Source organism: Rhineura floridana, chromosome 3 (assembly GCF_030035675.1).
Source record: "Rhineura floridana isolate rRhiFlo1 chromosome 3, rRhiFlo1.hap2, whole genome shotgun sequence".
NCBI lineage: Eukaryota > Metazoa > Chordata > Lepidosauria > Squamata > Rhineuridae > Rhineura > Rhineura floridana.
In genome coordinates, this window is record NC_084482.1 from 103,496,247 (window position 1) to 103,520,673 (window position 24,427).

Consider the following 24,427-nt stretch of genomic DNA (forward strand, 5'->3'; position numbering starts at 1 on the left):
GGGAACATTTAATCTGGCCTACCTGATTCTGGCAAGAAGGATTTACGTGCCTTCATGCCAGCCCAGTCACCAGAAGGCCATTGTAGGAAGAAAGGAGCCTAGTGTTGTGGAGATGTTAGATAGGAGTAAACTCAGGAGTAAAGATGGATGCCCCTGAAGGTTGCAATTCTAAACACGCTTACTAAGGGACTAAGCCCCATAGAACTCAACAGGACTTACTTCTCAGTACATATGGTTTGGATTGTGCTGTTGGTAAAGCTTGACTAGAGATCCTCTGCAAAGCTATCAATATCCAAGCAGGGTTGGCAACCCCTTGCCTGGAATGACATGCCTGTACCTTTCAGCATGGCTGCTCCAAACTTCTTTACAGATTTGACCTTTCACTGCCAAAAGAGGTCTGAGAAATGAATAAGAGTAAGAAGATTCTCTACCCTTTTCTGTCTACCCTGTGGGCTGCTATAAACTCACTTTGACAGCCAACCCAATTCCAGTGCGTAATAAATAACAGAGAGAAAACACACATGGTTTGATTTACCTTCACAGACAGTAGCTTGGAAACAACAAGTACAGCCACACTTCCCAGTATGTGAATTCTCTTTTACCACTATTGGGCAAGAAACAAACCATCATGCTACCAACAAGGTGCATCATCAGTGGGTTTAAGGGGGTTGAGCTGAGCGCATGGAACCACTGTTTTTGCTTCTATGGATGCAAGGGAGTGAGGTTAAAAGTAAATGAAATGCAAACAGAAAAAGAAAAGAGTGATGATTTCCTAAATGCAATACCTTGCCAACCACAAGATTCCTATGAGTAAGGCAGAAAACTCAGCATCCCACAACTAGTCAGGAATCCTAACCAAAAACCAAAACTAAAAAAATCATGGCAGCCAGTCAGCCAAGGTTACAGAAATCCCCATGTAGCACAACCTAACCCAGGGGCTGCAGTTAGTGCAGGATGCTGTGGCATGATTGCTGACAAGAGTGAGACCCTATCAGCACATAATACCTCTGCTCTGAAATCTGTACTGGTTGCTGATTTGTTACCAGGCCAAGTTCAAGGTGTGCTTTTCATGCTATAGGTGCCACATAATACTTGTTCTGCTCTTGTAAGTCAGTCCTTGTGTGTGGCAGCACCTATGCTTTGGAACTCCCTGCCTAGGCATACATCTTCATAGTACTCTTTTCAGCACCTGCTAAAAACATTCTTGTTTAGGCAAGCCTACCCAGGCATGTAGAAGAAAGCTGAAAAACAAAGTCCAGAGGGTCACATCACTTGAAAATGCTTGGAAGTTGTTTAAAAACACTATATTAGAAGCTCAACTGGAGTGCATACCGCAGATCAGAAAAGGTACCGCCAGGGCCAAGAAGATGCCAGCATGGTTAACGAGCAAAGTCAAGGAAGCTCTTAGAGGCAAAAAGTCTTCCTTCAGAAAATGGAAGTCTTGTCCGAATGAAGAAAATAAAAAAGAACACAAACTCTGGCAAAAGAAATGCAAGAAGACAATAAGGGATGCTAAAAAAGAATTGGAGGAGCACATTGCTAAGAACATAAAAACCAACAACAAAAAATTCTATAAATACATTCAAAGCAGGAGACCATCTAGGGAGGCGATTGGACCCTTGGATGATAAGGGAGTCAAAGGTGTACTAAAGAACGATAAGGAGATTGCAGAGAAGCTAAATGAATTCTTTGCATCTGTCTTCACAGTGGAAGATATAGGGCAGATCCCTGAACCTGAACTAACATTTGCAGGAAGGGATTCTGAGGAACTGAGACAAATAGTGGTAACGAGAGAGGAAGTTCTAGGCTTAATGGACAATATAAAAACTGACAAATCACCGGGCCCGGATGGCATCCACCCGAGAGTTCTCAAAGAACTCAAATGTGAAATTGCTGATCTAACTAAAATATGTAACTTGTCCCTTGGGTCCTCCTCCGTGCCTGAGGACTGGAAAGTGGCAAATGTAACGCCAATCTTCAAAAAGGGATCCAGAGGGGATCCCGGAAATTACAGGCCAGTTAGCTTAACTTCTGTCCCTGGAAAACTGGTAGAAAGTATTATTAAAGCTAGATTAACTAAGCACATAGAAGAACAAGCCTTGCTGAAGCAGAGCCAGCATGGCTTCTGCAAGGGAAAGTCCTGTCTCAGTAACCTATTAGAATTCTTTGAGAGTGTCAACAAGCATATAGATAGAGGTGATCCAGTGGACATAGTGTACTTAGACTTTCAAAAAGCGTTTGACAAGGTACCTCACCAAAGACTTCTGAGGAAGCTTAGCAGTCATGGAATAAGAAGAGAGGTCCTCTTGTGGATAAGGAATTGGTTAAGAAGCAGAAAGCAGAGAGTAGGAATAAACGGACAGTTCTCCCAATGGAGGGCTGTAGAAAGTGGAGTTCCCTCAAGGATCGGTATTGGGACCTGTACTTTTCAACTTGTTCATTAATGACCTAGAATTAGGAGTGAGCAGTGAAGTGGCCAAGTTTGCTGACGACACTAAATTGTTCAGGGTTGTTAAAACAAAAAGGGATTGTGAAGAGCTCCAAAAAGATCTCTCCAAACTGAGTGAATGGGCGGAAAAATGGCAAATGCAATTCAATATAAACAAGTGTAAAATTATGCATATTGGAGCAAAAAATCTTAATTTCACATATACGCTCATGGGATCTGAACTGGCGGTGACCGACCAGGAGAGAGACCTCGGGGTTGTAGTGGACAGCACGATGAAAATGTCGACCCAGTGTGCGGCAGCTGTGAAAAAGGCAAATTCCATGCTAGGAATAATTAGGAAAGGTATTGAAAATAAAACAGCCGATATCATAATGCTGTTGTATAAATCTATGGTGCGGCTGCATTTGGAATACTGTGTACAGTTCTGGTCGCCTCATCTCAAAAAGGATATTATAGAGTTGGAAAAGGTTCAGAAGAGGGCACCAGAATGATCAAGGGGATGGAGCGACTCCCTTACAAGGAAAGGTTGCAGCATTTGGGGCTTTTTAGTTTAGAGAAAAGGCGGGTCAGAGGAGACATGATAGAAGTGTATAAAATTATGCATGGCATTGAGAAAGTGGATAGAGAAAAGTTCTTCTCCCTCTCTCATAATACTAGAACTCGTGGACATTCAAAGAAGCTGAATGTTGGAAGATTCAGGACAGACAAAAGGAAGTACTTCTTTACTCAGCGCATAGTTAAACTATGGAATTTGCTCCCACAAGATGCAATAATGGCCACCAGCTTGGATGGCTTTAAAAGAAGATTAGACAAATTCATGGAGGACAGGGCTATCAATGGCTACTAGCCAGCAGGCTCTTCTTATGTTCTTATGTTCTAAGCTATTGTTTTTTTATCTGTTTTTAACTCATTGTTGGTTTTATTATTTTGAATGTTTTTAAATACCTCTCTTTAACTGTTTTTGTCAATAATTTTATTGTTTTAATTCCTTCTGTAAACCACCTTGAGATTTTTTGCAATAAAATGATATATAAATGTTGTAAATTAAATAAATAAATTTTGGAGTCACTGTGGCCCTTGGGTCTCTTTCCACTTTTAGGAACAAAGGAATCTACCTTATACCCACTCAAGCCATTTGATATCATCCAGCTCAGCACATGGACTAGCATTGGCTCTCCAGGGTTCCAGGCAACAGTCTTTTCCAAAAATTGAAGTGTGGACCTTTGCATGCAAAGCATATGCCCTGCCACTGAGCTACAGCCCTTCCCCTGTTTAAAAAAGTATCATTTAAAATTGTTATTTTCAATTAACTAATGAATGCACAGCATACCTAGAGCAGATCCACATCATTCATTTAATGCACATTCAACACACATTTGAAGCACATGAATCCCACCACAGAATCATGGGAACTGTAGTTGGTTAAGGGTGGTAGACACTATAACTGTGAGGGGGAAACTACACTTCCCAAGATTCTTTAGGGGAAGTCATGCGCTTAAAATGCAAGTTGAATGTGCTTTAAATGTATTGTGTGGATATACTTAATAAACTTTGCCTGCATGTAAATAGTTTTAATTAATTTTTTAAAATGGAAATGAGCTATAAGACTCCATATATATACACACACAGTGGAGATATAAAAATACATGCACCCCATATAATAGTTTATTGTCAAAATGAGTTGGTCATTGCAGAAATTTATTAGTTTCCTGCATAATAAAAGCAGTGATGTCTATGTAAGCCCTAATTGCTTTAAAATAGGATTAGAGGGAGAGAAAAAGATTTACAACACAAACACAATCCTCACAAACACAACACAACACAAACAAAAGTCACATTAATTTACAGCACAATCCTAGCCATGTCTACTCAAAAGTAAGTCCTATTGAGTTCAATGGGGTTTACTCTGGGTATGTGGGATTAGCATTGCAGCTTTACTCCCAGAAAAGCAAGTATTGGATTAAAGCTTCATATTCATAATGTATTTTAAAGTATGCTTTTATGATGTTTTCAAGCATTTTTAGTGCTTTTGTTTACCGCACTGGCCTCCTGCTGGGAGGATGGCAGGATATAAATCAAATAATAAATAATAATAAATATTGGGAAGGTTTTCAAAACACTGCCCCTCTTCAACAGCCCAGGAAAATGTAAACTTGTTTGACTCCTGAACACAAGACGGGAAAAAGACTTTTGGTACTACTTACTCAATTTATGAGGTCTTCAGATAAAAACAATAATTTTCTACCTCTGCAATGGAGTCTAGGTACTGCCTGAAGGCCCAGGAATCCCTTGTCAATCACAACCCTGACTTCACTTAATGGCTATAAGCCTGAAAGGGAGTGGTTAGAGCAGCCAGCTAAGAGATAATTTCACGGAAGTTGCGGGGCAGCGACTGACGTTTTGGCATATATCTCGAGAACCAGATCACCTAGAAACTTAATTTTTTTAAAATGAAAGCTGAGAGTCTGGAGATTAAAAGCTGACTCACCCGGAGAGGCCCCCAAATATCCAGAGTCTCTGGGCCAAAACCGGACACCTGGCAACCCTACAAATCATCCTGCTGTGTTGGGCCTATCATCATGTTATTCTGAAGAACCTTCCAACTTCGAAGGTTTTAAGAGAAAATTCACTTGCACTTGCCCATTTTCTACTATTTTGTTCTGTAGAAGCTTTCAATTTCAAAGGTTTTAAGAACAAATTCATCTGCACTTGCTCATTTCTGCCATTATCTTTCACACAGATATTTACAGCTGCAAAGAGAAGCTTCTCAAATAAGCCCTACAGAGGAACCAATGGTACAAGTTCCTACTAAATTTGGTTTTCATGTTGTCATTTGTAGTAATTTCATGTTTTATGAAGAACACTTCCTCAAACATCTGCAGCATAATGAAAACATATGTGGATCTAGAAGACAATATGTGACTGTTTTCATGGAGAGATTAGATCAAAACCTCATTTTTCCCCCTTTGACAGTTATATGGGCCACATTTCATCAATAAATGGGGGGGGGAATACTATTAACCATAGAACTTCTCACTTTAACCGTGGGCACTTTTTGTGTAGCTGCTATATGAAATAACATCTGATTTAATAATTTCAAGTTTTTTAATTATCTGAAATCATACCATAATAAAATATGATACATAATTAAATTATAAAATGAAATATTCAAATTATGATTTATTTGGACTAGTGTTTGAGAGGGACAATTACTACTGAACCTGAGATTAAATATTGTATTGCCTAATTTGTGTTGATTGTTTACTACTTTGGAGATTTCCAGAGCATGGATAACTATGGCTAGGTTGTCACATATTCAACCATTCGTCAATCCAGTGTGTCTTCCAGAGGAAGTGCTCTTGGGAGAATGGGAGCTATTGAGCTATGTGCATGTTAGAGATGCAGGTGAATGTCAGCATTTTCAAATTTGTTACCAAATTCTGTCAGAATCTGTAAATCCTGTATGTCTTCAGATTGGGTTTGACTAATGCTTGCGACTGTCAGCAGCACCGGCTTTTTTAAAAAAACAAATCTGCGGCTAACTTGACATCATTATTAACGTAAACAGCTTTGTTCTGAAGTGCTACAATGTGTAATCCTTTGAAGTTCTGTCTCAATGAGGTGACAACAATCGCCATTAACATATTTGGTCAGCACTGCAGTAACCTGAGGCAAGAGGCAGAACTGACAGACAATGATCTGCCTCATTTAAATTTAAATAGAAACCCCAAGAGGCCATTGGGAAAAAGATCGTTAACAGCATTAGCAATTTCATTAGCTATTACAAGTGGATCCGAAATAGCAAAAAAAAATCAGGGGGAAAATGTTGCGGATTGGCACCACAAGCCAGTTGTGAAAACCTAAACACAGACCAGAAATAAAGAGTGAACCCCATCCCTAGTGCATGTAAGACATCAGAGGACTCTAAATGGAGACTCAGGCAACAGAGCCCAAGCTCCTCACTTCCTATGTGACTATGACAGCTCTGAGGAATTACTGGCCCAATCACTGATATGCTTCAGTGCTATCCATATGGCTGCCAGAGCTGGAACTGCAAGAAAGATTGAAATTCTCCAACACTTCAGGATGAACCTCCCCAACAAAGGAAAATTTCATGTGTTTATCAGAAAATTATTTTCCAATAGAGTTTGGCCCATCCCTCCTTGTAACCTAGGTTTAAGAGTGGATATGAGTATTCCACATTGGTATTCACCTCCAGCTAAATCACATTAGTGTCATGTGGTTAAGAATGGGTAAGACCAGAATATCTGAATTCTGAATGGTTGAAAGGGCACCACTAGGAGGATGCTGAGTTTAACATAGTACTGAATACCTTTCAATGATTGTATTCTTTAAAATGTTTAGACTTAGGTAGTTAGACCCTCAAGGCTGTGACTTTTCCCTGTTTAAAAGAAATGTATGGCTAAAGGAGAACATTGGTCTTCATTATGTCTAAAAGGTTCTCAAAATAGTGACCAAACAATAAACACCACCCTGAATTTATAAGGGATTTGAATTAATTTTTTTATTTCTAAATTTGCTTCACAATTTGAGGTTAACAGTCTTAGGGGATGGAAGACAAACCTGATGGAAGTGAATTTGTCACTCTTTTCAGTCTGTGAAATTTGATCTTGACGATGAAAACAAGTGTGTGGACAGGAAAATCTTTCAATTTTAGTTTCTCATTTTTCCACTCCTGAGTTCAGATTTCCACAACAGTTTGCAATTAAAAAAAAAAAAAGTCCTCATGAAAATTCACCAGCATTGTAGTGTGAGTTTCTCCTAATATACTCAGTTTTGCAAAGTAATTTTACCTAACATAATGCATTTTTATGCTGTTTTCACAAATACATGTATTTTTACACATACCTTACCCCAGTATTTGTATTTTTGCACACATTACTTGGTTGGAGAACTGCGAAGTGCTAATTTTGAAGGATGGCTGGGTTTTAATTCATGTATTCTTTTGGAATGTGCAAATTAGGTGGGTTCACCTTTAAATGCGAACTGAATCAAATTTCTCCCCCATGACTACATTCAACTGCATCCCCCAAAAGCTGAAGGTGATTTATCTCCACAGAGGCCTGGGAAAATACATTGTAGAGGTTAAGAATCCATGTAGACTTGGGTTCCCATGCTATTTTTCATGTTTAATCCTCCATTAATAGTCCTCTACAGAGGGACGTTATGTTGAAATGGACCTGAAATGAAAGATTCAAATCTTCTGTGCTGTCACAGGAAAATTAGAAGATGCCTATCAAATACTGAGATAAAAGACTAGGAGTAAGCATGCCCTCCAGCTCATATGTTTCTGAGAGATAAAAAGCTAAACTACAAAAATATATGTGTCTGAGATCTGGTCTAGGTGTTACTTTCATAATAGCCCTGTGCAGCATAACAGTTAGGGAGGTAGATGACATGCAGGTAGGAGGAACAAGTGCTCAAGCTCCATCCCATCCAAAGTCTGAAACAGGGAGCCTGAAATGGAGAGGCTCCCTGTGCATTTTAAAAATTATTGTTGCTGTTGATGATAATGATAATGATAATAATAAAAATAAAATATTTATATCCCACCTTTCCTCCCAGTACGAGCCCAGCATTTTAGAATGCTGACTGTCTGAAACAGGAAGTCTTTTGTACCCATGGAGGTTCCCTGCACTTTTTAGAAGATCAGCATTCTGATTTACTGCTTTGATTTACTCCTACTCAAATACTTAGAGCAGCCTTCCCCAACTTGGTGCTTTCAAGATGTTTTGGGCTCTAACTCTCATCAGTCTTGGCCTGCATGGCCAGTGGTCAGGGATGATGGGAGCTGTAGTCCAACAACATCTGGAGAGCACCATGTTGGGAAAGGCTGCTCTAGACTATAAAATTGGTAGATCAAAAATAGTTTTAAACTGGGAGACAGGAAAGAGGAACCAGCACCTTTGTATTTCAGCTGGAGAAAATACTCCCCCTCCCCTTGTATGGCCATCTGTTACAAGCATTTGTACACACCTTGATCAGAAGATTCAAACCCAGTTTTACTAGGCTATTGCACAGCAGGTATGAGTACTTATAAAGCAGTTTTTAATTACTTCCAAAGTTACTAAGCAAGGTAACAGTGATTTCATTAGTCTATTTTCCATATTTTTTGGGCACCGAATTTAGACCCTTTTAGACATTATATACACCAGTCCTTTTTACTCAGGCAAGTGGTCTGAGACTATTACTGATCAGGCAACTTCCTTAGCAGAAAGTTTGTACTGTTAATATTTAATATTTCAAAATATGTATTTTAATGTTTCTTTTACTTTTAAATCCTGAGCCTCCAGAGATAGTGTGTTAACATGTAAATGAAAACTGAAAAGCAGAAACATACAACAAACCAACCAGCTTTTAAGTGTGCATACTTTTCATAGAGGTCAAATGCTCTCAGGATATCCAGTCCCCACAAGAATGTTGGTTAGGCTGTGTACACACTACATATTTAAAGGGCATTACTTCCCCCAGAGAATCCTGGGAACTGATGTTTACCCCTCACAGAGCTGTAGTTGCCAGCATACTTACAAACAACGTAGCCTCACCCATCTGTATGGAAGAAGGAGCCCTAGCGAGGTCAGTGTGGGCTGTGTCAATCTTGGTAAGTTGCATTGTCAACCTAGGGTTGTCTTGCTTTCATAAAGAGGAGGGGCAGCCTTGCATGTGGTCAGAAGGAGGCCAACACATCCACATGCCTCACTAAGCTTCCATACTCCACCATAAGAGGTACACACATTTTTGTAAAGTAATTTTTCCTAATATAATGGATTTCAAAGGTGATTTTTATTAACATATGCCTTTTTATGCACACTTTACAGGGATTCCCAAACGGTGGTCCGTGGACCACTAGTGGCCTGTGAGCTTAATTCAGGTAGTTTGCGGCATGGCCATATTAAATATTCATATTAATTTTTAATTGTATTTTTATTGCTTCTTTTTTTCTTATGTTGTATTTTATTGTATTATACTCCGAATTCTATAGAATGCAAATAGTAATACTATCAAACACGATGTAAGAAATGAAAGAAGCAACATCAATACATCTAAAAATCACACAGCATCTCGCACAGCCCATTACAATGGTTACAACAGACAGAACAATCATTTAGTGGTCTGTCAGGATCAAGAGCAATTTTTAAGTGATTGGGGGGGGGGAAGTTTGGGAATCACTGAGGTAAAGGTCTGAAGAACCAGGAACTGGTAGGCTCATTTTAAACCAGGGGCAGGGAACTTGTGGTCCTCCAGCTATTTGATTCCCATCAACCCCAGCCAGCATGGCTAATGGGAAGGCATGATGGGTTGCGGTCCAACATCTCGAGGCCACAGGTTCCCCATCCCTGCTTTAGATCCATTTTATGCTCAATACAGTTATGGCCTTACTTTTTTATTTATTTATTTATTTATTATGAGATTTGTTAGTCGCCCATCTGGCTGGTTGGCCAGCCACTCTGGGCGACGTACAAGATAAAACAGTATATAAAACAGTTAAAAATTTAAAAACACAGTAAAACTAACCCGGTCCAAAAGCCTGCCTAAAAAGCCAGGTCTTCAGGGTCCGGCAGAAGCTCATTATAGACGGGGCATGGCGTAGATCATTTGGGAGAGAATTCCATAGGGTGGGGGCCACTATTGAGAAGGCCCTCTCTTGAGTCCTCACCAGTCTAGCTGTTTTGACTGGTGGGATCCAGAGAAGGTCCTCTGAGGCTGATCTTGTTGAGCGGCATCCCTGTCGATGCATGGAAGTTGCGCTTAATAGCAGAGTTTCCTTGTTTATGGTATCTACCTTTTAAGATAGACCAGTTAGTATGAGAAATCTATCATGAAATTTGGTTAGTATACCTAGAAGTTTGAAATGCTTCCAATTTGGGGTGTGAGATGCAGTGGGATAAACAGCATGGGCCTGTTGAAAAATGTCCGTATGGGTGCACAGGGAAAAGTACAATTGTCGAGTAAAAACTTTTCTCTAGTCTAATGGCTAAAGATGTTTCCTCAATATGTATTAAAGGGTAACGTTTTTCAATTGTTTTTGATTGTTGGTGGCTACTAGTTTTGACACACCACATCCGCTTGGCAGGGTCCTTGAAGAAAATAGGCAGCAGCTCCAAGCATATGCTACTTGCTACTGGGGACTTCAGCCTGCTCAAAGTTTAGCGTTGACTGTATATTGGTAAATAAACTTGTATCACAGAAACACCAATACCCTCCTTCAAAAGGAAGCTAACTCTGTCAAAGACTGCACCCGTGAATCTTTCTCTTGTTCAGAGAAGTGGGGAACATGAAACAGTATCTTCTGAAATGGGTATTTTGAAAATTCTTTGGTGGAGTCTGCCACCAGCTCCCTCAGGAAGTGGCTCTCCCATAAACTGGTATCACTTGTTACTGTGAAACAAATGTCCTTTGCCCCCTCCTGTGTCAGATGTTGTCTCTCTCTGCAACTCTTGAGAGTAAAAAATTCCCACAAATTCTCAGTGTTTAAGTAATTTTCCATTCCTTCCAGTTGAGACATTTCAGATACCATTTGCTTATGGTCTAGGGGAGCTTCTAACAGTGGTTTCAGGTTTAAATCTGCCACCTGGTTTCATTAATGGTGCTGTGTGCTAACAGAGTGACAGGTGTTACCTGCTTAATTACTGACGCCAGTTCCTAGGTCATCCTGAGTTTTCCTTGGAGGCCTCCCTTCAAAAATATTATTCTACTTAGTGTCAAAGATCTATTGATATCCCAGTCAAAATGAATATGGAAAATAAATCAGAACACTGATATTCCTTCAGACATGTCCATTCATTGCAACAGTTACTGTTGCCATGTCAGATTTACTCAGCAGATTATGGAGATGACTGAAGGCATTGAGGTGTTACTGGATGGTAAGTGGTATTGTAGGTTATTGTTAAAATTGATCCAACTGAAATAAACTTGTTGTTAATCTCTGTTTACAAAATGAATACAAAACAAGAAAACATTTTTAATTGCCAAAGTGAGGGGGAGAGGGGAAGAAGGCGATTTGAAAAACCTTCACTTAAAATGATATCAAATACATCACAGGCTTTACAAATGGGAAAAGATTTAATAGATGTCTAGTAGTTCTAGGTTTTAGCTCATTCCTGGCTATTCAACATGTAATCAGAAAATATGATATACTAGACTCAGAATGAATAAGAAACACTATAAAGTCATATAAAGCCTTAATCTCAAATATTCTAAACCAGAAAGTACATTTTATAAATAACAGATAGCTCCAATGATAAGTGATACAGAAAGCAATGTCAGCAGAGGCTTTATAAGGTAAAATTCCCTACTGGAGGAGGAATAATATGTCTGCCAGTAGAATAGAAGTGTATATGGAAAATGTTGTTGACATAATCAATACAGGATGAAAAACAGCTCTGAATTTTTGAAGGTGCATTGAAATGGGAAGCATGAATGAATTGTGCTTCCTGTTTTTTATGAGTCTTTTTTTAAGTGCACGAAGAGAGATTGTCCATTTCTGCAATGGAATGATTGGAGTGGGCGCACAGGATTCCCTTGAACACCATAGCAGCATTAAGAAAACAGAAGCAGCGATGGTTATCAGCTTGGATGGCTTTAAAAAGAGATGAAAGCAAATTTATGGTGGATAAGGCTGCTAGTCATGATGGCTAAATTACCTCCAGGATCAGAAGCAGCATGCCTCTGAATACCAGTTGCTGGGAATAACAGCAGAAGAATGCAAATGGACTTCTGTCCTGCTGGTGGGCTTCCCATAGGTTTGGTCACTGGGAGAACAGAATGATGGAGTAGATGGACAACAACAGTCCCCTCTGTCATTGGCTGCAACCTTGGGTTCATCTGCTATCTGTATGGATAATGAAACCCTAGATTTTATTTTCAGCATTATATTCATGCTAACATTAGTCCTAGAGCCAGTAAGCATGATAACTAATCCTTGTGTTAGGAATGTGGGGTAGAAGTAGCTTTAATGCAAGCTTTGCTATTTACTGTTTTAAATAAACCAACCAATTCTGGGTATATGTGTATTCCAGCATTCTGGGAGGGCGGGCAGGAGTGCACAATATTCAAAGAACTGAACAAAGCAGAAACAAATGTAGAAAGTGGAAGAGGTTTTTGAAATAGGAAGACATTGAAACAGAAGGAGAGAAAAGTTAAGCCCCTGGTCAAACATGTTTTAAAATAATATAAAAATCTGAAAAACTTCTTTACCAGAATCAATGCAAAATAACCATATACACCCCCAGCAGAGATCCTGCTTTCAGACTGCCTTCAAGTGTATTTAAAACAATAACTCCAAAACAGGCAACAGTCTGCATCCGCCCTAAATCTCAATGAGAAGCAAGTAACTTGTGGTTTATGCCGGCTTCCATACCTCTTGGATCCAGGCCATTCCACCTGTGAAATCTTGACTTTCCATATTTCCTCAGCTGGGAGAGATAATGAATGTAAGAGAATCTGAAGCATTTCCTTGCAATGTAATTAAATGCCATTATAATGAAATTAAATGCTGTAAGGAGAAACTTCCTAAATCCAGCCCTCAGTCTTTCAGACTTCACCCAGAAAAGATGGAGGCTTTGTTGGGAGACATGAGACCAGTCTCAGAATAGGTGTTCAGCTACTCCTGAATAGGATTCCATTTAAATCTAAGGAACAGGTCCATAGTTTGGAAGCACTCTTGAATCACAGCTGCTTCTCAATAGAAAGGTTGCCACTGTAGCCAGGATTGCTTTTGCACAGCTGCAACTGGTACACCAACATCACCTCTTCCTGGTGAAGGCAGTTATATGCCTTAGTTACTTCCAGGTTATATTTATGCAAGGCATTTTTTGTGGGGCTGTCTTTGAAAAGCTTCCAGAAGCTTTAGCTGGTGGTAAACACAGCAGCTACACTGTGTAACACTGAAATTGTAACTGGCTTTTAATTTGTTGCTGGGCCTTGTTCTAACTGCCTGTTGTTACTATATGCTTCCAAGTTGATTATGACTTATGGCGACCCAATGAATCAGTGATCTCCAAGAGCATCTGTCATGAACCACCCTGTTCAGATCTTGTAAGTTCAGGTCTGTGGCTTCCTTTATGGAATCAATCCATCTCTTGTTTGGCCTTCCTCTTTTTCCACTTCCTTCTGTTTTTCCCAGCATGATTGTCTTTTCTAGTGAATCATGTCTTCTCATTATGTGTCCAAAGTATGATAACCTCAGTTTCATCATTTTAGCTTCTAGTGATAGTTCTAGTTTAATTTGTTCTAACACCCAATTATTTGTCTTTTTTGCATTCCATGGTATCCACAAAGCTCTTCTGCAACACCAGATTTCAAATGAGTTGATTTTTCTCTTATCAGCTTTTTTCACTGTCCAACTTTCACATCCATACATAGAGATCGGAAATACCATGGTCTGAATGATCCTGACTTTAGTGTTCAGTGATACATCTTTACATTTGAGGACCTTTTCTAGTTCTCTCACAGCTACCCTCCCCAGTCCTAGCCTTCTTCTGATTTCTTGACTATTGTCTCCATTTTGGTTAATGACTGTGCCGAGGTATTGATAATCCTTGACAAGTTCAATGTCCTCATTGTCAACTGTAAAGTTGCATAAATCTTCTGTTGTCATTACTTTAGTCTTTTTGACGTCTAACTGCCTATTTTAGTCTTTATAAGCAAGGATGGGAAGCCTGAGGCCCTACAAATATTGCTGGACTCCAACTCCCATCAGCCCCAGTCAACATGACCAAAGGTTAGGGATGTTGGGAGTTACAGTCCAGCAACATCTAGGGCTACACCTGCTCCACTTCTGCTTTAAACCCATAAACGGTTTGGGCCTAGATAGCTGAAAGACTGTCCACATAAAGCAGGGGTGGGAAAACATTTTCAGCCCAAGGGCCGACTTCTCTTCTGGGCAACCTTCTGAGGGCCACTGAGTGGTTGGTGGGACCAGAGGCAAAATGGATGGATCAATGAATATAAATAATTATCTCTGTACAGGAGGCTAGCTTCTACACACACGTGCACACAGGAGTGTAGTTATCCAAGGTCTTAAGGATTCTTAGATCCCCTTACTTTTTTGGGAGCCAGATTCAAGTAGGGTCCTATGTCTCCAGTCTCCTATGAGCCAATCAGCATGAAAAGGGAGTATTAGCTACTGAATAGAGTCTTCTAACTTGCATGGTAAGTTGAAATGTAAATGAATATTGCTAAGAGTGTATGTGTGTGGTGCAGCCAACCCCAGAGGTTAGGATCAGGAATTTCCATGCTTAAGTTTCCTCCTAAAACTTGAGAGCTCTGCCCAAATGCAGTTACTTTAGGTCTTAGTACTTAGCCAAAAAGGGAAACTCAGCAAAGGAAGTTCCTTACCTGACAGCATGATGATTATGAAAAACTGCCTGAATGGGCCAAACACCTCTGTCTTTTTATTATACTCTAGGTATGTGTGGAAGAAGGAGGAAATGACACAGGGAGATAGAAGGGGATGGGAAAATCCTTTCCTGCTTTCTAGAAGGTGGAAAAATTCAAAAAGTTACAAATTCCTATGCAAAATGAGCAGCCTGCTTACAGAATATGAATTCTTCATTTAGGAAAAATAGGCTTTGTCTTAACCTAGCAACAAAAAAGCCCTAGAGAAAGAGAGTGGGATGATGGGAGGCTTTATTGCTGTAGGGCTTTCTGGGTGACTTATGCAGACCCTAATGAGTATCAATTGCAAGCAAGCCTTTATTAGTTCCTTCTCAAAAAAGCCAAGTTGTGGAGAGTGAGAATTCTGTAACAGCAGAAGAACATACAGTGAATCCTGACGAATGATGTAGATAGCATCCCATCTACATCATCAAGCAGTTTGGTGGCAACAGGTATACAAACATGTGGCCGCTGAATGCAGTAATTCAAGCAATACCTCCAACGGTGAGAAAGGACAATCAAATGATGACAGTGACAGAGAAGCAGAAAGCAGCATTCAAGCCTGGCAAGATTATTCTATAATCTTAGAAGGTTGCATAATTTTAGAATGGGGGGTGGCTGTGGTTTTTATGAAGAGACCCTGCACTCCCAAATTTGCCATCACACCACTCCTCACGCACCCTCTCTATCCTCCATCCAGACAAGCAAGAGGCATTATCAGAGTTCAGGGACACATTGCAGTCTGGCAAAAACACTCAGGGTATGAAGCCGGGCTAATGAGGGGTGTGGCCTGGGGAGAGTTCTGAGGGCCAAACTGAGAGGCATGGAGGGCCACATTTGGCCCCCAAGCCTGAGGTTCCCCAGGCCTGGCATAAAGCTATTATGCTTTCGGGTATTCAGAGGAAGATTCCCCCCCCCGCTACATATCCCATGTCCATCTAAGGTGCAGTGGATGGGCAACCAGCGTCATGGTCTCCTCTGTAATGGTGCCCATGTTATGGAGCATCTGGCTCCATAATTGTGGGTAACCCCTTCCCCTCGTTTTTAGGCACCAAGGAAAAACTTTCTTGTTTATGCACACCTTCCAGTGATTTGTTTGATAAGTGGCTCCGATGGCTGTTTTCTCTCCTTAATGGTGCTACTGGCACTGTGCATTGCCTGTTCTTTGATCTTCTGATGTCTTGTTATTTTAAATCACTTTTATTACTATTGCTAGAGGTCTTGGGGGCTCCACTGTGGACCTGAAAGTTGGGACATAAATAGGTAAAATAGAGTATATGAACTAGGGTTGCCAGGTTCATGGCCTGAGACTGATCCTGTATCTTTAGAAGAAGAGAAAGTCAGCCAAGTGCAGGTGTTCCTGCAACCCTGTAATAGAAAAAACCACAATGTGGGATTTTCCCTTCCCCCTGCACAACTTTTAAAGATACTGCATTGCTATTGTGTTACTGTATTATTTAAAATTGAGTTTGAATTATTTTAACTGTATGTATGACTGGTTTTAATACTGTAAATAGTTTAATTCTATTTTAGTCTAGACTTTTGTATGTTTTTAATTATATGGGTTCTTTTATCTGGAAGCCGCCGTGAGTTCCAGTTTTGGAAAAAGAGCAGGGTAAAAATAATGATAATAAATAAATAAATAAATAAATAAATAAATACAGATGTCCTCTTGGAGGCCAGGCCTGGCAATCAGCATGAAAGGGGAGTATGCTAATCACTGGGAAGAGTGCTGCATTGTCTTTTCTTGCTGACTGGAGCCAATCAGAGTGAAAGAAGGTGAGAAGACTCTACTGAGAAGACTCTTTTCAGTAGCTAACACTCTCCCCTTTCATGCTGATTGGCTCCTAGAGATGTCTGTTGTTGTAGTAGAAGGCATTAACAAGGATCTCATTCTCAACACATCAGTAAAAAAGGGGGGGCATGGCTGTGATTATCATGAAGAGACCCTGCACTTCTGAATTTGCCACTACACTACTGCTTGAGAGTAAGCCCTATTGAATTCAGCTGGGCTTACTTTTGAGTAGTCATGCATAGGTTTGCACTGCAAGAGAGCTGAAATACAGAAAGGCATACTGCCATCTGACATTCTGAGTTGGGGGAGTCAGCAATACTTTGAAATTACTATTGCCAATGATACATGCTACAAACAACCTTGCTTCTCTCCTTTAGAGAGAAATGTTTGTTTCAATGCTTATGTTTTGTGAGCAGGGAATATACCCATTTGGGGGTGGGGAGTTTTGTCTTCTCTGAAACAAATCTCCCTCCCTGGAGTGGACGTTTGTGAAAAATCATTTAAAAATCAATTTCCTCCCTGTTTGGAGAGCTGTGTTTCCCACTTTTGATCAGTTTCTTCCATGCTCATTCTTGCTGAAGTTGAGCTGCCCCTCCCAGCATTTCATGAAACCTCTTTGAGTAAAATGTCTTAAACTGGGGTGGAGTGGGGTGTAGGTTTTTTGCTTTTCTCCACTTTGAAATTGACACGTCTCTAGATTTTGGAATGCAGTTCTCCAGCCAAGTCATGTGACCTACTGGCAGTGCCTTTTTTTTGGTTAAAAAAGTGAGGTGCTGACACTCCTACCTTGCTAAAACTGCCATGGGTGCCCACACAAAATGGTTGTCATGAGCAGCAAAAAAAAAAAGGTCATGATACACCATACCTGTGAGTACCATTACTAAAAAAGCACTGCCTATTGGGGACCCACAGCTGCACAAGTAACAGAGCACCCCCTCATAGGCTGGCTGCACCTGCAGAGACAACGGTGTCCACTTAATCACTGCTTATCTCTCTGGCCCTCTTGGGAGCAGAGTTAATTTCTCCAAGAGGTTGTTTCTTTTTGGTGAGAAAACGTTGGAAGAGTCAGCGTAGCTTGGTAGCTGAGAGTCCACAGTTGTGAAGTCACATACAGCTTCAATTTTCAATTTGTAAAAAGGAATGGCAGCAATTGTGACTTGTCTCTTAAAGACTTCTCCAGAAAGGCAAATGAGAGGCTGCAGAGGTACCAAAAGTGCCTGTTATTTTCTACAGCAAGTTGCAGAATTGAAGGGCTCACATATCACCCAGTTTGCTTAAAGCAGGGATAGGGAATCTGTGGCCCTCCAGACTCCAACTCCCATCAGCACCAACAGGCATGGGCGGGCAGTGGTTGGGAATGGGAGTTGGAGCCCAGCAACACATGGCTCAAGAGAAAGCGGACACTGTTTTTCATCATAGCTGCTAATCCTTTTGCTGTGTGCATCATCTGAATAAGAGAGGCACTGGGACTGCTGCATGGATCTGGAGAAAGAGAAAAATTGTGCCGATAGTGCCTTTGACAAAACCAAATCTGTATGGATTAAAAACCCCTAACTAAACTGGAGGGCTCATCAGAAGATGAAAATGACTATTGTGATGAATGGCATACTTTTCTGGAATGCTTGGATTTTGCCAGATAGCGCAGTTCTGAAAATCATAATATGTGAACATCTACCTGCTTCTCAACCAGCAGGCTGGTGGATTTGATATGTTTGTAATTGGATATATGCAAAATTGCATAATCTTAGCAGGTCAGTGTGTCTCATGTAGCAGACATCTAATAATGATAGCAGGCCTGGTACACAGGGACAGGGGGGAGAATGGGGGAAAGCTACGAGTCAGAAATTATTTTACCAATGCAGAGTTTGTTAACATAAGTTTCTCATGGGTTGGAGGACGGCCCACATTCATGTGACTTCAGCCTGAGGGAGGTCCCCATCAAATTCAGACTGCAAGCCCTTGACTCACAGCCATTTCTTGGTTTTGTCCCAATGAATTACAGCATTCCAGGAAGCCTCTCTGGTTGAATCATTTGCAGGGCACATACAGAACAAGGACCTGAGGAAACTGTTTCCCTTATTAGAATAAAGGCATTAGTTTAATATGTCCCAAGAGAGGATTGGGAGTTCTCTTGTTAAATGTTTACCAATAATATCTCAATGAGGACTTGATTAGAATAATTCAGTTTTAAGCAGTTGCCTGCCATTCTTGGCAAATGCTGTCATAGGGCCACACAGACCAGTTATCAAGACTGGAGGCAAGAAAAGCATTAATACTTAGTATCTTTGCCCGGCAGTAAATACCAGTTTAAAGTTGGGGAACAATGCTAAATACAGAAGACATCTTCACGCTATCCATAGGGTTGTCTGTAGCACTTTCTTTTTGGAGAGTAATATCTGAAGGATATGGACAAGTTTACCGTCAAGTGTTCCAACCAAATTAAACAAAGGAATATATCATTTGCTGAAAAGTAAGTTTATGTCATTGATGGAGGACAGAACGTATTAGCCTAACTGCTAAAATGTATAATGTGTGTTTCAGTTACATGTGCTTGATTTGCACCTATGGAAGGGAACCTCGGCTGACCATGGGGAGAACAGATTATTAGCTTTCTATTGTACTGTTTCCTATATGGAAGAGAGCCTTGGATGACTATGGGAAATGGGAAATGGAAGGATTTTCTATTCTTCCCATAGTCCTCTGGGGCTTCCTGGCATAGATATTTATAGTAGAGTGAGGTCTCCAATTTATTACTCTTTTTTAAAAGACTCTTTATTATGATTTATTATTAAATTTATATCCTGCCCTTCCTCCCAGTAGGAGCCCAGGGAGGCAAATCCAAAACACTAAAACATCATAAAAACAGACATTAAAATATATTAAACCAACAAATCTTTAAAAGCAATTTCAATATAGACTCAGACTGTGATAAGGTCTCTACTTAAAAGGCTTGTTGAAAAAGAAAGGTCTTCAGTAGGCACCAAAACGATAACAGAGAGATGGCACCTGTCTAATATTGAAGGGGAATCTCAGGTGACCTCTTTCTATAGCAGGAAAATCTATGGCCCTGCAGAAACTGATGAACTACATTTCCCATCATCTCTGATCATTGGCTGTGCTAGCTGACGCTCATGGGAGTTAGAATCCAGCAACATCTGGAGGGCTGTAGGTTCCCCACCCCTGTTCTATAGTATAATGATGATGATGCAGTTACACTATACTATACTACCCTTTTAAATTTGTTCATCAAACACACATTCTATATAGTTTGATTAACTGCATAGTTTACTAAACAAACTCTTTGTTCTAGAGCAGAGATGGGAACCCGTAGCCTTCTAGATGTTGTTGGACTTCAACTCCCATCATCCCTTACCATTCATTGGCTGGGGCTGATGAGAGATGGGAGTCCAACAACATCTAGAGGGCCACAAGTTCTCCATCCCTCTCTTAGAGGCTTCTATACCATACTGCAGTTTGGTCCACCCAACTTGCTGTTTATAGAACTTTATGAACTAATATTGTAGATGTATTAGTCAAAGTAGAGAAGGCTCAGCCTTAGTCAAGAGTGCTCTTTCCGGACAATCTTTCGTTCCTTCTGAGTTCCATAGAATGAAGAGTTTCCTTCCATAAACTTTTTTAATGCTAACCTAATTGATCTTAGGACCCAAGCTATTTTGTTTTGGAGGGCAATCTTGCCTGAAAAACAGGGTATAAATCTAATAATAAATAAAATTATATGAAGAGTACTTTTAATGTTCAGTGAATATCCTCAGTGACAGGTTGAGGAAAAGATATGGGGAAAACCAATAGTATTTATTTATTTATTATTTGATTTATATCCCGTCCTTCCTCCCAGCAGGAGCCCAGGGCGGCAAACAAAAGCACTAAAAACACTTTAAAACATCACAAAAACAGACATTAGAATACATTAAAACAAAACAACTTTAAAAATATTTTTAAAGCTTTGAAGACGTCTTAAAAAAAGGTTAAAAAACATATTTTTTTTTTTAAGTTTAAAAACAATACTAAAAAGCAATTCCAACACAGAAGCAGACTGGGATAAGGTCTCAACTTAAAAGACTTGTTGAAAGAGGAAGATAACGGAGATGGAGATTTATCTGATGTTGATTACCATTTCTCTTTCCTTCTTTTCCTCGCTTTGTGGGTTCTTGTGTGTGCGTCAAATAATTATGGAAGATGATGTTATCTTATCTTGAAATGAAGAAACTGTGAACTATCCATGAACAGCATTGAATCCCTCCACAGATAATGTTAATGTCATGGGAACTGAGGTCAAATATATTTTGTGTTTTGTTATAGAAGATGCATTAGTACAAAACATAGTGCGAATTCTGATATGGAAATTTAATGCATCTTTCTCCAAAAAACTAATTAAAGAAATAGTCATTAATTGACAACTGAATAATAACTGATTGAGTGGAGTCAATGGCATTCATAGTGAACCAGCATTTGTAGTCCCACTATTGTATTGTGTACACATATGAGAAAGACACGAGGCTCTGCTCTTGGTTGTCTGGGTGGCAGCTAGCTCCAGGAGTGTTGCTTTTTTTTAATCAACTGCCTTCCCTCTTCTGAGAGATAGGGACCTTGCCACTGTCATATATGTCGTGGGAACTTCTAGAGTGCGCTTGCGACTTCCCAGGAGGATCCCTCCGCCTGTGCAGCCTCTGAGACGGGTTCCCGTCTTGAATGAAACTTTTTCAGTTTTAAATCCAGTCAGAAGGGTCTTTTTTGACTGGGGATAATTTCTTCCGGATAAGGAAGAAACGTGAGATTTCCCACACAGCTTTGTTGTGATTGTTGGAGACTGGAATTCGTCAGAATTGTCTGTGAAAGAAGGTCTTCCAGCAGCTCGGACGGAGCGAGGATTTCTAGCTAGCTCAGCTGAATAAGTGACCCGTTTTTTTTTCTTTAAAGAAAAACGGACTAACAGGCAAGCATTCTCCTGTCTACGCTTATTACTTTCTTATCTATACAGCTAAAGAGATTTGTCAAAGAACCAGCAATTAAGAAAACCTGGGTGAGTCAAAACTTTCCTTCTCTTTTACTCACGGAACTAAGGGGGAAGAAAATAAAAATAGCCTATCTTTTTTTATTGCAAAAAGCTGACATGGAAAATAGCATTATAAAGATTACAACGGATGAGGGGTTTCTGATTGGAAGAGAAAAGAAAAATCTTTTTGATTTATAAGACTTTTGTGTAATATATGTCTGGGACTATTTTTTCTGATCTACTTTTTTTTTTGACGAATCTGCTCATCCTTTCTGCTACTAGTTATTTGGATGCTGTGAACTAAAGCTGTTTTTGCACTTCTGGGCATATAAGAGATAAGGGCTGTCTAGAGTGTGACGCCAGTTGGTTTGAAAGATTAACTCCTTTGTAACTGGATAAAGAAATAAACTGCTCTTTGCTTGGGACATTGAAAATTGAAGGAGTTTTGTTCCTTTGGCTTTAAGAATGACAATTAAGAAGATAATGGATGTACAAGAAGGGACTTTATCTTTAGACATGTTTCAGAAAATATTGAATGGGATTAAGTCAATAAAACAGGAACTGAGAAATAATAGTCAAGCGTTGAGAATTGAATTTGACGAAATGAGACAGGGGCTGAAAGAAATTCAGGATTCTATGAGAAAGGAGAATAAAGATAGATCTGGAAAACCAAAAAAGGATGAAAGAGAAATTAAAGGCAAGGTTCAAACTATGGAGATTGGATTAAATATGGACATGGAAAAAGATTTGGATTTCCTGGCTGTGATGGATCCTGGAGACAAATATTACGGTTTGGAACTCAGCGCTGTCCCTGAAGGAATTGAAGAGATTGGAGATAAAGATATTATCGGTTCAAAAAAATTCCTGGACTGGAAGGATTTGATGGAACTTGAAATGGAGAAAGTTAACAGAATTAATCCCTGTTTTGTGTCAATGGAAAAATCTTCAAGAGATGTGCTAGTGTATCATGTAAAAAAGAGGAACAGAGATGCGGCTTTGCAACAATACTTCAGTGATACGTTCGGAATTGATGGCAAGAAAATATCTGTGATAAAGGAAATTCCTATCAGACTCTTATTATAAGACTATGACAGCAAGATTATTGGGTGCGTAAAGATGGAAGATGGAAGATGGAACCAATACGGATAATGGAAGAAGAGCGATTTGAAATTACTGGACTTAGTAGACTTGATGAGTTGGATTAATTGACATGTTTATCTAGAAAAAAAATTGATGGACATATATCTCAAGGATTGGAAACTTGTCTTTGACTTTTTGTGGAAGAATAAAATGATATGATGTTAATGAGATTTGAAACCAATTAAGATAACCGCTGGAGGAAGGTGATTTTATAATCTATTAGGAGACAGGCTTGTTATATATTATAGATTTATAGCTGAACTACGACAAATCGGAAGTCAATATTTTTATATATTTTTTTCTTTTTTTATTGTATTAGTTATTGATTTGTGTTTTTTCTTTTTGTATTGTTTTGGTTTTGAAAATTTGAATAAAAATTAATTGAAAAAAAAAATAGAGTGCGCTTGCAATACCTTCCAAAATGCAGCCCAGTTCAGAAATTTCAGTTGGTTCAGAATGCAATGGTTCAGTTATTAACTGCTTCTTGAAGTCTGAGGAGTTTTCTCAGTCCAGCTTTGGCTGAAATCTATTAATATGAATAATGTACAAAGAGTGTTGAGTAAATGACAAACATTACCTTGATCCATGTTTGTTGTTCACTTTCATGGGAACAAATACACATTTTCTGCAGATCGAAATCCCTGAAAATGGTGGTGAATCTAATGCAAGTAGTACTCATTAAAACCACTTGTTCTTGTCAAAATAAAACAGTTTGAAGAGAGTTTGGTCGACACCCTTCTCTTAGCTGGCACTTCATCATGGCTTCTTGCATTTTCTTAGGTAAGAGGGTTTACAATTATATAAAACTTAATGAATCAGGATACTTTAGATTTCCTTCCTCATACATATGGGCTCAATTAACTTCCCTGTTTGCTTATTTAAATGTTTTCATTATTTTGCTTTACTGTATTTTCCCCTACAACTGAAAGGTAACATGGCAGAGCTTATGCCTTCTGTCATCATCCTTTAAAGCTGAACTTGTTATTTGTTCCAGCGCTTTTCAGCATAAAAGATCCTTCCCTTTATGATGGGGCTACAATGCATGTCATGCATGCTCAGATCTGCACTGCAGATGGACAAGTAAAAGTGCTGTGCATGGGTGCTTAAGAGCAGGAGTGCTGGTTGTTTGCATGAAAGCAAAATGTTTCCTAGTATTTTGTAAATATGTTACAAGAACAAGTTGTGCTTTGCTTTCCTTCCCTCTCCCAGCCCTGGCCCCAGCACTACAACCGCTCCTTATACATAGATCTCTCTCTTACTGTGGCCTGTGTAAGCAATATTCAGGGGGAGGGTTGTAGCTCAGTGACAGAGCATCTGCTTTGCATGGTTCAATCCCTGGCATCTCCAGGTAGGTTTGGGAGAGACCCCTACACCTGAAATCCTGGACAGCGCCTGTCAGTCAGTGTAGGCAATACTGAGTTGCATGGACCAATGGTTTGACTTGGTATAAGACAGCCTTCTGTGTGCTTCCTAATATTTTCTTGGCTGGTATATAGGCTGTGTCCCGCCTCTAGGTGCAGCCTTAAACTAAAAGAGATGGTCTGAGTGATGATTTGACAAAGTAAATTAGCTAGACTAGTACATGTTTCTGTGAAGGGTACATATTAACACTCACCAACTTTCAGGGTTA

General features: G+C 39.7%; 1 long non-coding RNA gene across 1 annotated transcript in view; it reads left to right on the forward strand.

The window, feature by feature from the left end:
- The first annotated feature begins 12,805 nt into the window (after positions 1-12,805).
- Positions 12,806-24,427, forward strand: part of LOC133382238 (uncharacterized) — a 39,765-nt gene continuing 28,143 nt past the window's right edge. The window contains exon 1 of the long non-coding RNA XR_009761865.1: positions 12,806-12,903. This is a non-coding gene — a long non-coding RNA (uncharacterized LOC133382238). The remainder of the gene's footprint in view (positions 12,904-24,427) is intronic.